The sequence below is a fragment of the Apteryx rowi genome, unplaced genomic scaffold (genome assembly GCF_003343035.1).
Source record: "Apteryx rowi isolate R43461 unplaced genomic scaffold, aptRow1 scaffold_280, whole genome shotgun sequence".
Taxonomy (NCBI): Eukaryota; Metazoa; Chordata; class Aves; order Apterygiformes; family Apterygidae; genus Apteryx; species Apteryx rowi.
In genome coordinates, this window is record NW_020449197.1 from 696,358 (window position 1) to 710,315 (window position 13,958).

At 37.1% G+C, this 13,958-nt stretch overlaps 1 protein-coding gene across 12 annotated transcripts in view; it reads right to left on the reverse strand.

Annotated features, from left to right (window-relative positions):
- PRKD1 (protein kinase D1) overlaps window positions 1-13,958 on the reverse strand; it is a 156,910-nt gene that overhangs the window by 89,779 nt on the left and 53,173 nt on the right. Inside the window, exon 2 of one of the 12 annotated variants that reach the window (XM_026068883.1) lies at window positions 12,511-12,541. The exons of the other annotated variants lie outside the window; for them this stretch is intronic. The gene's annotated coding sequence lies outside the window, so the exon portion shown is untranslated. The remainder of the gene's footprint in view (window positions 1-12,510; window positions 12,542-13,958) is intronic. 12 annotated transcript variants of the gene reach the window in all.

Genomic DNA, 13,958 nt, shown 5'->3' on the forward strand with positions numbered 1-13,958 from the left:
AGAAAACTTTTCAGACCTTCTTCTACTATGTAAAGAGACCTTTCTAAGTTCTAATAACAAATGAGTCATTGTAAATATCTCATTTGCTTGAAGTCTCAGCCATGTGGCACCTAGCCAGCTGGGAGTGAAGAAGCAGACACTTAATACAAGAAGTTCCTAGCAACTAGAATCCTGCAGGGAGGATGAGATTGTATTACCAGCAGCTGAGAGAACAAGACCTCAGATATTACAAAGGAATACACAGAATCAAGTTTACTTGGTCCTTGTTAGGTTTTTTGCAATAGTACTGCATCAGAAGAAAGAAGGCATGCAGTAAGGTTTATAACCAAAGGAGGCAGAAACATGTGTGACAGGTAGGCTGTGTGATCCTACTAATCTGTAGGAAAAATATTAGACTGTAATTTCCAGTAAAAGCAAAATACAGGGAGCCACAAGGACATCCTCATCCATCAACATTTTAACTCTGTAAAGATGCTTGAATTTTCTGCTCATTGTTAAGACAGTCATCTTTTCTAAGAAGACAGAAAAACCTTTTGAGTTTTGTTGACTGAGCTTTCAAATCCTCATTTTTTCTCCTATCTTTTCTTACACAGCAAAAGAAAGAGGGAAGTAATGGGACAAGCAATAAAAAATGGTAATTCCATTTTTTAGTTCAAAAATAAAGGTGGCTAATACGTTTAGTTCTGACCAAATTCATTTTTCTTCATTGTTGCAGAGAGCCACAAAGTATCAGTGCCTCCCACAAGCAACAGGATCCTGGCCAGTGTAGCATCCAGAGGACATGGCAGCCCCCAGACCAAACCAGCCTAGCCACAGCTGGGTGCTCGTTCTCTAAATCCCGTATGTGCAGGACTCACTAACCATTTCCCACACCATCACTGGACATTCAAACTGCTCTGTACACAAGCATCCCCTGCGGCACGCTCAGTGCCCACCACGCCACCTGGCACCCTTCACCCTACTCAGCTCCAGGCATTTTCGCCCACTCCTCCAACACTGAAGAGATCAGTGCAGTCATAAAAATATTACTCTTAGGTATTTTCCCAAGATGTGTTCAACTGCTTTGAGTCTCTATAAGTGGCAGCATTCTTACTATACATCACTAAACTATAACAAAATGGATGGATGAGTTAAAAAGATTATGACACATCCATTTTATTATATGAGATCCTGTGTAACTCAAAAGAGAAAATGTCTTTTTTCCTGCAGTGTTTGTCAAAATACTTTAGAAATAATATGTTTCTGCATCTCGAACAGCTTCCCCTTTCTCCCCCCACAGCAACAAATACTATTGCTCAACTAATTACATATCATCAGCAGGTAATTTCAGCTCAATTATTTCTTGCCTCTAAAACTGGTGAGTGCACAACTGCATAAGAGAATGAAGTTATAAACATTTTAAATAAGCACTGGTCTGAGTACAGTGGTCCAACATGCTATCTTGAACTGCCAACATGCAGGGCTTCAATAATAACGAATGACATTTCAGAAGCCTAAAGCAGTCCCCAAAGAATGTTCCATGCGTTATGTCACCTTGGATTTACTTTAAGCAACGTACCTTCAGAAGCATGTGTTGATTGTTAATTGCTATGCTTCAGCAAGGTAAATAAGCACTTGAAACTGGATATAATGCACTGACAGGCCAACGCTGGAATTTGCAGCAGGGTAAAATGCCCAAGGCCATGATTTTCAAAAGCATCTGGTAAGTGTTCTTATGCATGATGTTAAAGCTGACTTTTAAAAACTAGATTCTCTTGGTTCCTTACTGTCATGCAGACCATTTGTCACCTATTTCACAGTAAAAGCTACAATGCACTACAAAAGCTAAAAAAAGAAAAATCAATCGAATATATAAGGGTCTATTAACAGGATGCATGCAAGCAGTTCTATTCTGCACAATCAATCATATTTTCCTTACCAAGTGTTTCACCAGAATCACCGTTTCCATCATTGCGTCTCTTATGCACACAGGAGAAAATTTTTATTTATTCACAAATAAACTCAGAATCCAATAAAAGGAGAGCAAAAACAACAGGTATCCAAAAGAGAGTTTAATGAAGTTAAAATAATATGTTGTATTATTATGGAGAGTCAAATCTGAATATAGAACAAATTACTGGGACCAGAAATAATTCTGCATGCACAGATGTGGATTTCATCTCCACAAACAGTTGCACATTCAAATTATGTGCAAGTTTGAATTGGTGCTTACTGGCTTCTGACCATTCCCTCCTCCCTGCCCACTGGTCCTTCTTTGGAAGTATCTGATTAAAGAGTCCAGATAATCTTAGTCCACAACCACAAACCAGTTTGTAGCATGAACCTCTGTTTATCAGCCTACAGAAGTCTGTGAAGATAACCTCCCTCAGAAAGCCAAAAAAATCACTACTCACAAAAAGTTACATTTCAGAAAAGCCTCAAGAAGTGTTTATTTCTCATGGTGCAGCACAAAATACAGAAATACAAGGCAGAGATTCTAATTTCAACTACCTAAAACAACTAAAGAATGATTATTCTAGAAAATTTCTGTTCCTCGACGTCAGTCAAAACCATCCCAAGTTGCAAACTTGCCTATATTTTGTTAAATCTCTTGTCTGAAGTACAGGTCAGTTCCTTTTTGATCTAAAGCTATTACAGCCATTAGAGGGTTGAACAACCACCCTGCAGTGGTTGCTCCAGAAAAAAAAGTCTGGGTGAAGACAAATCAGAGTACCTTGGTCTGCCTAGTGGGTATAAGGACCAAACATTTCATGCCAAGTTTCCCACTCCATATCATTCTCTTCCTCCCCTCCCCTTGAACTAAATTATAGTTGGCTTTGCAAGACAAGCACTTGATTTCACCTAAAAGCACACACAACCAAAACAATGGAAACATCTGATCCTGAATGAAACTTGGTTGTATTTATTAAAAAGCTGAAAGAAAAAAAAAGAACTATGCTGTTAGGAAGAATTTTCAAGTAGTAATAGAAGTCTCCACAGTGGTATTAAAAAAAAAAAAAGAAAGAAAAAAAAAATCATTCTGCCAGTGATTACTTCTGCCAAACTGGAAAAAAATTCCTTCTGGTTAAAATAAAATATGCATAAATATACAGCAGTGACAAAAGACTATTTTTTTTCTTTCAGAGCACTATAATTTTATTTAAATGGTAGGTGTTCTTTCTAAACAGAATGGCATTTCAAAGAGACATCCAATCCTGTATTTCAAATGCAGCAGTCATCTCTGAAACATGGCCTTTAAGAAAATTTCAAAATAGCAAGAAGCAAATTAGTGAGAAAAAAAAAACACCTTATCAACTGTATTTTGTATAAAAACATAATCATCAGGAAACAAATGCACCTTTAGAATTTCCCCTCTCCCCACCCCCTTTCTCTTTCCTCTGAAGTCTGGGTCTGCACAAAGATATAAGAAGCCACTAACCCACAGAGTCCCATGCCTGCCAACCACTGTGGCTAAATAACTCACCATGCATCACAGCCATTTTATATGAATGCCTTCCCTAGAGGTTTAGAAATAAATAAAAATGCATATGGCAAAGTGATTCAAATTAAACGAAATTAAATCAGAATGTCTTAACAGCAGATCTTTTAACAATTAATAATTTTTATATTGAAAAGACTGAGTTATGTCTTTAAACTAGCATATGATGCACTTCTTGATAGTGGGCTGAGCAGAGCATCAGGTCAGCAAGTTAATTTCCCTAATGGTAAAAATAACAAACCTGCCAGACAGATTATTTTTACCAGCTTGATTCTATTTTTTTACCCTTCACAACTAACTGTGACTACAGGGAGAAAAATGAGGAGGGGGAGAAGGATGATGGATTTAAATAACAAGAACTGCAAGTTTAGTCAATGCCAGCCAACAACCGATGGGATGAGAACAGGCACAATTTCGTTGCACACAATTCTCCAGCCATCGACCCCAGAGCTGCAAGGGCAGAGGATATGGTGCTCATACCTGGCAGCTACTTTAATCGCTCCTACCTCTAAGGGCAGAGAGGAGCATTTTAGACTGTCCTTGAAGTAGCCAGGGTTCTTTGCAAGGCCTGAGAGTGAAAAAGGGGCAGGTACTTCATGTTTATCCTCACAGTTATTGTATCAGGAGCCACCAATGGCACTTCAGACTCAAAACACATTTCTTAGGTCATTACTTTTATTTACATGTTACATTTGTGTTAGACTTACTCTTCTACACATCAGTTACTTCCTTTAAACCTTACTGCCCAGTATAAGAGATAAAATATATCTTCAGTATCAAAAGATTTTTTTTTTTAATATCAGTAATGTAACCCTAGCACACTACACTTGACTAGGCAAAGTTGTCCCTTATACAGCTTTTAGTAACTACCGGCAGCTGCAAATATTCTAGGAATGGATGAGTTAGTGAAATGGAAGACACGCTAGTGGTGTCAAGCCTAACCTAGAAAACAGGACAAAAACATGTATGGACTAAAATAATCCAAAGACTTCCAGCACCTGCACCCTGATGTCTTCTTTACCAACCAAGTTTTATGCTATTCTGTTGTAAAGAAATAGTGTAGCAAGTCAAACATTAACTATTGTTAATGTGCAAATATTTGAATGCATATAGTAAATAAGATATTTTAAATAATTCAAAGATTTTTCTCTGGAAAGTTCCTAAAGATTAATAGAAAAATAAAACAAACTCACTGATTAACAAGTATGTTTATATTTTGATCATCCCAGGATTTTTCTCCTATTGACCTTAGAATTTTTCATAATCTCTTCCTATAATAGCTATCTGTATTATTATAATGGTCCTCTGTCACTGTAGGTATCTATCTCTGTTATTAAAATTTATAACAAGCTACTTCTGTTAAAGTTACATCTCCAAGTGAGTTTTTTTGTACACTGCTGTTTATTTCTGAGATACTGTCTCACAGGTATTCCAGGTCACTGCCTGGAATCACAATCTAGAGCAACCCATCAGTTTAAAAAAAAAAAAAGAAGAAAGAAAGAAAAAAAAAGTGAGCTGCTGGCAAGAAGAAGGGAAAAATAAGGTATTGCTGCAGCTGTGATGATGCCGGAATACAAACAATCCTCAGCACTGCACAAGCTGTGGCTACCTGTCTTTCTCTTTCTCACAGGGGCTAACAAACTTATCACCACTCCCTTTGCTGATATTTCTCTCTGTAACACAGGTTCCAACCTCCTTTTCACTGAAATTGTAAAGCTGATTAATATAACCAAGAAAAGTTCTGAGCAACTATTCTTATCCTGTACTTAGCTTGAGAGCCACTACTTCTATTTTAGCCCTAAAGAAGGGCTGGCATGTTTTCCCCAAATGTATCAGTTAACACAATAAAATGTTACCTCTTCTGTCAACAGAACTCTAAGTCCACAATTTTAAATGTTTTCTGTTTTGAATTTTTTAATGAAACTGAATATAAATCTTTCATCATGCTGTAGAATTCTTTTAATGTAATATTACACTTGATCTCTTGCTTTCTGCCTTTGGCCACTTGGCCAATCTTAAGTATTTCTTTCCAATAAAGCATCGTAACTAACACTGCCCTCCAGCTCTTCTGTGGTGTTCCAAATATCTTTCAAACTGTCATTATCTCCTGCTTTAAGTTTTACAACCTCCTAGTCTGACAGTACTTTAATCTTGTGGCCTTTCAATGTCTCTTCGGCTGGGTACTGCAACTTCCCATTCCTCCATCTGAGCGCTGAGGACTTTTTTCTGCTTAATGCCCTCTTCCTTCTTCTGCATTCTTCATATGTGAGTGATTTCATCTGCTCATACAATTTTAGTTATTTTCATAAACACACATATTTTGCATCTCCAGCAAGTTCTTCCACATCTACTCCAAGTATTTACCAACTTTAACCAAAAACACTCAAGTCGCACTAACATAAAACAGATTTCTTTGAACTGAGGGTTGATGAGCTGCATCACCACATTTGGGTGTATGCATTTGCAGAAACAGGTCTTAAATTTATACTTGAAAATGCAGAGGTTGTTAATGAATCACCTGATGTTCAATTTTAAAAATGCAGCTTTCTGCATTAACCTATGCTTGTCATGGTCTTATAAAATAGTCAGACCAAACTCTTAGAAATGGGGTCATAATAGCACTAGCCAATTTTTCATTTACAATAAAATGAATGCAAATATAAGTATTTATCAACACTGATGCATTGAAGCAAATAGAATTTTTTCACATCCTGAGCAGAAAGACGATGGGGTATCAATACTCCCCCCCCCCACCAAGTTTCTTTTTTGAATTTCAGTTAATTCTCTGCTTTTTAAACATCCCAAGCTAGAGCAGATCCCAGTAATATCACTTATCTTTTGATTACTTTCTGATTTCTGATTTAGTGGTACACCTGCCTGCTAAATCTTCCCTAACACAATACCTAATCACTTGTTGCCAGAAATTCCTCCCCATGGAAATGTCAGTCTTTAAACAAGCAAAAGGCAAAGTAGTGTTGAATATGAGTCAAAGAAAATCAAAACTAAAATGCTGAGCTTGGATTTTTATGCAATCAAATTTCCCCTTTTCTCCTTTAAACTAACATGACCTCTAGCACATTGGTGGTGCAATTTAATGAATAGACATCCTGCATTGGTATTGGTATATGTTTGGCATCACCAGGAAAAAATAACCAACCTTGAAGGCATTGTTATGCAAAGTCCTCATTACTCTTGTCTCTTCCTCAGGACCAACCTACCACAGCAACAAGCAAATAGCAGTGAATATAATCAATGTAAGTCATCGCAGAAAAGAGTCTGCTGACACAATATCTAACAATTTAAACATCAGCAGACAGTAAATATCAGCAATGAGTTTTAGGAAAACTAGAACTTTAGGCAACTTGCAAAAAAATAATTATCATGAGGCTAACCTGACCGCAAATGCATGAAAGATGCTCTAACACCAATATCCTGAGCTTAGAGACAGAACTACCTGTGCTAGACTGTGTCAAAAACCTTGCTGAAGTCCCTACAACAACCGGTCCTGGGAGACAGAGGCCAGCCTTTGAGCAGGTAGCATCAAGTCTCCTAATCAAAGGTATTCTAGGAGACAAACTGAACAAGTATGTCAGCCTGTACTCTAGGTCTTCAGATACTAATGCAATGTACCACTTGCCCAGTCCAGCTTCCTGAGATGCCTGCACCTCAAGCACCAACTTTGCAATCTGGCATGTGAATGCCTAGGTCCATTACTTCATACAATATCAACATAAATATTTACATTGAATAAAAATATAAATGTCAAGAACTTCAAACAGGAAGGTTCAAACAAGTTGCCACATGAGCAGAAGGAGGGAGCAGTAGAAGGGTCCTGCAGTAGCCTTAGTGATCTGTGCAACTCCACTGCAACCTGTAGGTTAGACTTTAGAAGAAGGAAAAGAGAAGAAGGGTCCATCAAACACAGGATACTGGAGGAAAGGAGGGAGCTGGTCTGTTTCTGCTGTGTGAAAGAACATTGTGCCAGTGGTGTTTCCTGTTGTCTCTTGCTTGCCACAGCTTTGTCACCAAGCCAGCCACAACATCCTCTCCACTGTACAGCCCACAACTGATGCTGTATCAGTGATCAGTGGGAAGGAGAAAAGTAAAGTTCTTCAGAAAGTACTTGTGTTCTCTGGGCACTACATCTTGCTGAGGACCCATCTACTGGGCCACAGACTGCACAATATCAGTCACTATACATCTCTTTAGTCCAGTCCTTTCTCACCTGTCCCACCCACCAAAGACACTCACTGGAGTTATGCTCCCACACAATGGCAAAATATATGCTTATGCCTGGCTGGGCTCTCTGAGTTCTTGAAATGGCAATATGCCAGCAGCTGAAGAGGGTCCTTTCCCTGCATCTTCAGGTGCTTCAATGGGTCAAGCTGAAAGCTTGGCTCCAAGTCTTGAATGCAGCCCTGTTCCCAACCTCCAACAGCCACAGACCACAAGAGGCTCTGTCATTGTCTCTTACCCCAAAAACAGCTGAGGTAGGAAAGCCTGTTGTCTCTTGCCTGGACATATCCCATCCCAGGATGCCTCTTTGTTTATCTTACAAATTATTCCTCAGTTCTGATAAAGCTAGCCAGAGCTAAGTCACCATTATTTCGTAATATTACATCCAAGAAACTCTTCCAAATCTAAAACCATATATGAAGCATGGTCCATAGCCCAACATCCTTCTATACATACAGTGATGAGTGCTGCTTGGCACTTATCAGATGCACCTTTTAACAGCATGACACTACTGAGAGATGACAAGAGGACATTAAGCTGTGATGCTTGTTCGGATGCCTTTGGAAAGCTGGAGTAGTTCCTGCATCTAGAAGTAACGTTCTACTGACTGAACACTATCCTCTACTTGGCTTCCTAAGGGAATTATGGGAATTTTCCTCCACTTGGCTTCCTAATGGAATTACACACAATGTGAATGATCAGTGGGTGGGGCGATAGCCTGAAACATGGAATACACCAATACAAAATCATTCAGGTTGGAAGTGACTTTTGGAGCTCATCTAGTCCAATGTCCTGTTCAAAGCATGATAGCATTGATGTAGCCTCAGAATTACAATCAGTTCCACGTTCCAAAACAGATGCAGTAAAACTACATTCCAAGAAAATTTTAAAATARAAGTCTAGTGTTTTCACATGCATTTTTTAAGACAAGACAATGATATATTTGCATTATATTACATTGCACACTAGCTCACAGTTCCATTATAACATTTCTGGTAGCTGGTAGCATTTTAGGTAGCTGGGGAATGTATTTCTTACACATTTTAATTTTTTATGTCAATTAAATAGACCACATACCTCAAATGCAAAAAGGATTTAAGTCTCACAAGAGTATGAAATACCATGGGGGGGAAAAAAAAAGTTGGTTCTATTAATATTAGCCAATAACAGAAAACACGGACTTCCAAAACACAAGCTTTTTAAGCTGAATACATGGCTACACCACAATGTAAATACAGGTACTCTTAACAGAAAAAAAGACCTTTTTTTTTTCTGATCTCAATGGTCTGACAAATATAAACTTTATCCAAATGATAAAATGTTTCCTTTTTGTTTTTAAGAGAACAGCTCAACACAAATTATATATTAAATTGGCTAATTCCCCCTTCCCACTGTATCCTTTCCTTACAGGTTTTAATCTAGTATTCTCTCTAACTAAATCACGTTAGTGAAAATGTCAGAAAGATCCTTAATCTATACAGAAGGACAGAGTTTAAAATACAACTTTTCTCAATAGCAGTCTTGAGAAATATATGCTATCTTGATATGCATTTTACACTGCTGAATACAGAGCCTGCATAAATTTTCAGGCTTTTTACTAAGTTTAATGGTGGCCATACATTAACAGCAATGATTTATCGTCACCTCACTCCTTAGACATACGCTGTGGAAAAATCAGTGGCAATTTCTTTGAGTATTTTCATGCAAAGATAGAATACATTCATAATTTCCATGAGCAAACCAAATTTCATTAAGCGTCCGTCTTAATGAAAAGGATTGCAAATTATTCCCTGTCTCCAAAGTGTAAGTAGATTACATGTATTATGTACTCATATATCAAAAAAGTGAGATGTTTTTATGGTCTGATTTCACACGTTTCTGAAAGAAAAAAAACAAAACTCTATCTTCTCCAACAAATTATACACGTAATGTATAAATCTTAAAAAAAAAAAAACTTGTTTTCTCAGGGACCCGTGCTAAAGTGTTTACTCAGATGACCTTAGTATCATAAATAACAATAATCTTATCTTGCATTCCTGCTCTAGAATTAATAAGAGAAAAAACAAATTGCTAAAATACATTTAATGAAGGAGCACTGTGGAAAATGTTAAGTAACTTGAAAAAGTTTTAATAAATATTCATGCTGGACTCCCCTGCAACAACAAAAAGAAAAAAAAAACATAAATATGCTTTTAGCATAAAACAATCATTAATTGAAGTGGTACTTAATTAGTGAGTCTGGAACAAATTTACATAAATTCTCATTACAATATAGAGCACATTTATTTCAATTCTCTAAATAAAGCTATCTGTGGGCAAACTAACAGTTTGACCCTGTCTTGTGTGGGCATATAAGTTAACTCTTTATCTCCTGGTTTTCAAAAGTTTGAGTTTTCTGACACTATTCCTTTTGCAAAGATTCACAATCCTATTTTAGCAAAACCAGCTATACATAGTCAAAAAAATGCCAGTGATTTCAACATCTTTTAACAGCAATATCAGAGTAATTTTAGCAACTGCTGATGATTTTGTTAGTTGAAATTGTCACAAAGTTTGCATTTAAAAAGCGACTGTGATTCTAGGCAATTCCCAAGTGCTACTTCTTCATCCAAGATAAATTACCACAGTGGATTTGGATTTATGGCCACACAGTGCAACATTTGGAGGTCATATTTGCTAATGTTACCAGATAGAGAACTCTGAGATATGCCCCGCATTTTAATATCTTAATCATTTTATTGCACGATGTTCACAATAATTTTAGGAATGTAAGAGGAAACCTGCATCTCCTCTTCCATATTCTATATCCACCATAGCCTGCAATGTCAAGCCACTATCTCCACTTTCCCCAACATTTTCCTTCTTATTAGTCTTAGCCTTTCCTAACCTTCTTAATCTTTGTTTTAGCAATTAGGCAGAGCTGCTCCTTGCTAATTTAACATCATATAGTGCATTGCAACACCATTTACCAGAACAGCATTGATATACATAGCTTATGTCATGTATTGAATCATGCCACACATCATCTTCCCAGCTAGGGTCCACCAGGATTTCTACTACTACACTCCTTGACCAACTAATTGTTCTGCCAAGCAACTTCTGCACTATAATCTGGAGAAAGTATATGCCAGTGTGATAGATACCATAATGCCTTATTCTTAGTTTCCAGAGGTTTAAATTTTAATTACCTTCATGATACCTTCCTCTATTATGAATATCACAGAGATAATATGAATATTTCAAGAGGAGATAAAATAATACTAAAGGGTAGCATCTTTCCAAATGCAAGCATAGAGAAGAAGCACTAAGCCCCAGAGCATGGCTGTTCCACCTTTGCTGAACAACAGGCAACAATATTGGGCAAATAGCAAACAGTTGGTAATAAAACACTCTGCCTGTGATTTGGCATGTAATGGAAGTAGCTTTCTCTGGCCTTGAGCCAAGTCATGAGCAATATGTTTCTGGCAAACTACACATTATGAACAACTGCCCAGGAAGGATAAGATCCTGTAGATTGCAACCAATATAAGGAAGCAGGGAAAGGATCTCAAATGACTCCAAAGAGGAGAGGCTATATCCCAAACATGAGGCTGTCACCAATGTATAAAGCTTAATTCTTCACTCCATGTTGTGTTCTGCGTTCATTCCCCAGACGGATAGTAGCCCCCACACTCCACTTGATTGATTCAATGTCAAGAAATTTAGCTCAAGGGCGATCAATCTGAGCCACAGTGTAAAGTCACCAAGAGTGAGCAAAATAACAGAAATATGAATAGCAGTACTTTGTCATTCTTGCCTCAAACTCCACTCTCCTGTTTTCTGTCCTTTTTTCTCCGCCCTTTAGACCTCAGTCCCATTCACTTTATAGCAAACATCTGTACTTGTAGTTTTTTGTTTAGTCGGCTTGAAAAAGTTTTAATGTCATGTTTTTAATGTACTCAAAGCATATTTCCCTAGCTAACTAAATAAAAAAAGCTTAACTGAACACAGACTATGCAAAATACCTTCTTTATTCTCAGTTTCTGCCAAAAACCACATTTAGAGTATCAATACTCACAGCTTTAAACTATCCACTTCACATCAGTTCCCATTTGCTCAATGCAATTTGTTTGATATGAGAGTTGCACTCGTTCCTACATAGAAACCTAGAGGCATATTTTTTGAATCCCTTTTTCAAATGATGTCCCATTTGGAACAATAATCCCATCTGGCAATGGGATGGGATCCCACTTGAGTTGGGCATCCTAACTTTTGTTAGAAAAAAAAGTATCAGAAAAATTTGGAAAAAAAAGTCTTATTAAGTACTTCAAGAATCAATCAAAGCAGCTATGGACACCTGAAATTAATGTGTCAGAAGTATCCACGTGTATGTACCTCTCACCAGTTGCTGAGCTGCATATTGGACCTGTCCCTGATGCAGAAACTAACATTTGAGAACACAGAGCGAAGTATTATTTGGCATTTTTAGTTTTCTAATTAACTGAAATTTTAAGTAAAGAGAAAGAATTTCCTGCTTGCAACTGGTATGTGCTTTGTCTTCATTGCGCAGTATATTGGTCTTACAAGAGACAGTAAGTTAACTTCTCAATTCAGCCTAAGTGATAGGCAGCAAAAAATAAAAACCCTGGATCCACTACTGTCAAAGTAACTTGCATATTTTAACCAAAAAGACTCTTGATCTAAGAGGTGTATTGTATTTTTGGAGAAAAACAGGCAAAAATCATATTGTGTCTCTGCGGGGCAACATTGCATTTAAGTGAGGACTATTTTTCAGCACATTTGTCATGAGCACTCACCTTCTCAGAACTCAGTGTTGCTCTCCAGCACCTGTTAATGCAGTTCAATAAGTTAGATAGGTCAAAATGGGTTACAGAACAACAAAAAGACTTTTACAATGACAACCCAAGCTGCAGAAAAGAAAACAATATCCTTGAACACCTATAAATCTATATATAGAGAGGTAAAAGAATATAAATTCAATTCTGTAGTTACTGCAATAAATAATATTAATGCATGACCACACTTAAGTCCTCAGTGTATGTAAGCCTGCAAATAAATGCTTCCAGTTTGATTGAACTAAATATAAAAAATACTGATGTGAAGTTAAATTAATGTTGCCATATTTAAAATGTGCTCTCTATGGTAACACTCATGCATTCTCTGCACTAAGGTAAAAACAATATAGTCTTCAGTCTGTGTTAATAACATTTTAAAACTAATTTGTTAAAATCCTACTATGTATGATTTAAGTTTGTGTGAATTTTAACATGTTAGTTGTTCATAGGAAATCCTCTGTATCCTGACATTAAATCTCCGTGTCTCCTGCCCACAGGAGTCTGCCCATATAAGCCTTAAATTCATAAAAAGATGCATAAATAGGCATATTCTTTACTAGTCTACATGAGACCTATAAACTAGACCAGATCTGTAAGTGTAGCAAAACTTTAAACTACATGTTTTTAATTGGTTATACAAGTGGATTTTGGATATTTCAATAATTGGGATTTCACTGGTAGATTCACAGAAACAGTTTAATTTATTCTAAAATATTTACATTGTGTTGTTTAATTTTTATTGCATTTATTAGTCATAAACTACTGCAAGGCAGCATTAAAGGCTCTACTGTTTATCATTGCTAAAAATACAGCATCTCATTGTATAAATATGGTTGCTCATTAAACTACTCCAGGAAAACGTATGCTCTTTTTCTTATATTGCTTTTTATATTAATTATTGTAGATAGCAAGGTATGTTTTCCTTCTATTTCAAATACGTCCAAAATTGTTCAGAGATGACACTGTATAACTTCACATATCAGGAAATGCAATTCAGAAAGCTGGAATCTGATCTCATTCATACTTTCATGAACATATGGGAAAATTGAGAAAGAGTTTGTAATGCTAGTTATGAATTTACTAACTGCATCGTTGCAAAAGAAGGTGCTATATTCCAGTAAGATGTTACATGCCCTGCACTTTCTATGATTAAGGTTAAGAAATTATTATGATAATTTCTATGATTAATTTCTATGATCAAGTCAGGACACCTAGAGCAGGTGAATGCAGCCAGGGAAGTGCGCATGGGATGTGGCTATGGAGGATCCTCTTGCACCCCTCCTGGGAAACCTGCATGCTCAATCACCTCTCTGAAACGCCTGTACACCAATGCACGCAGCTTGGGGAACAAACAGGAAGAACTAGAGATATGTGTGCGGTCGCAGGGCCATGATCTCATTGCCATTACA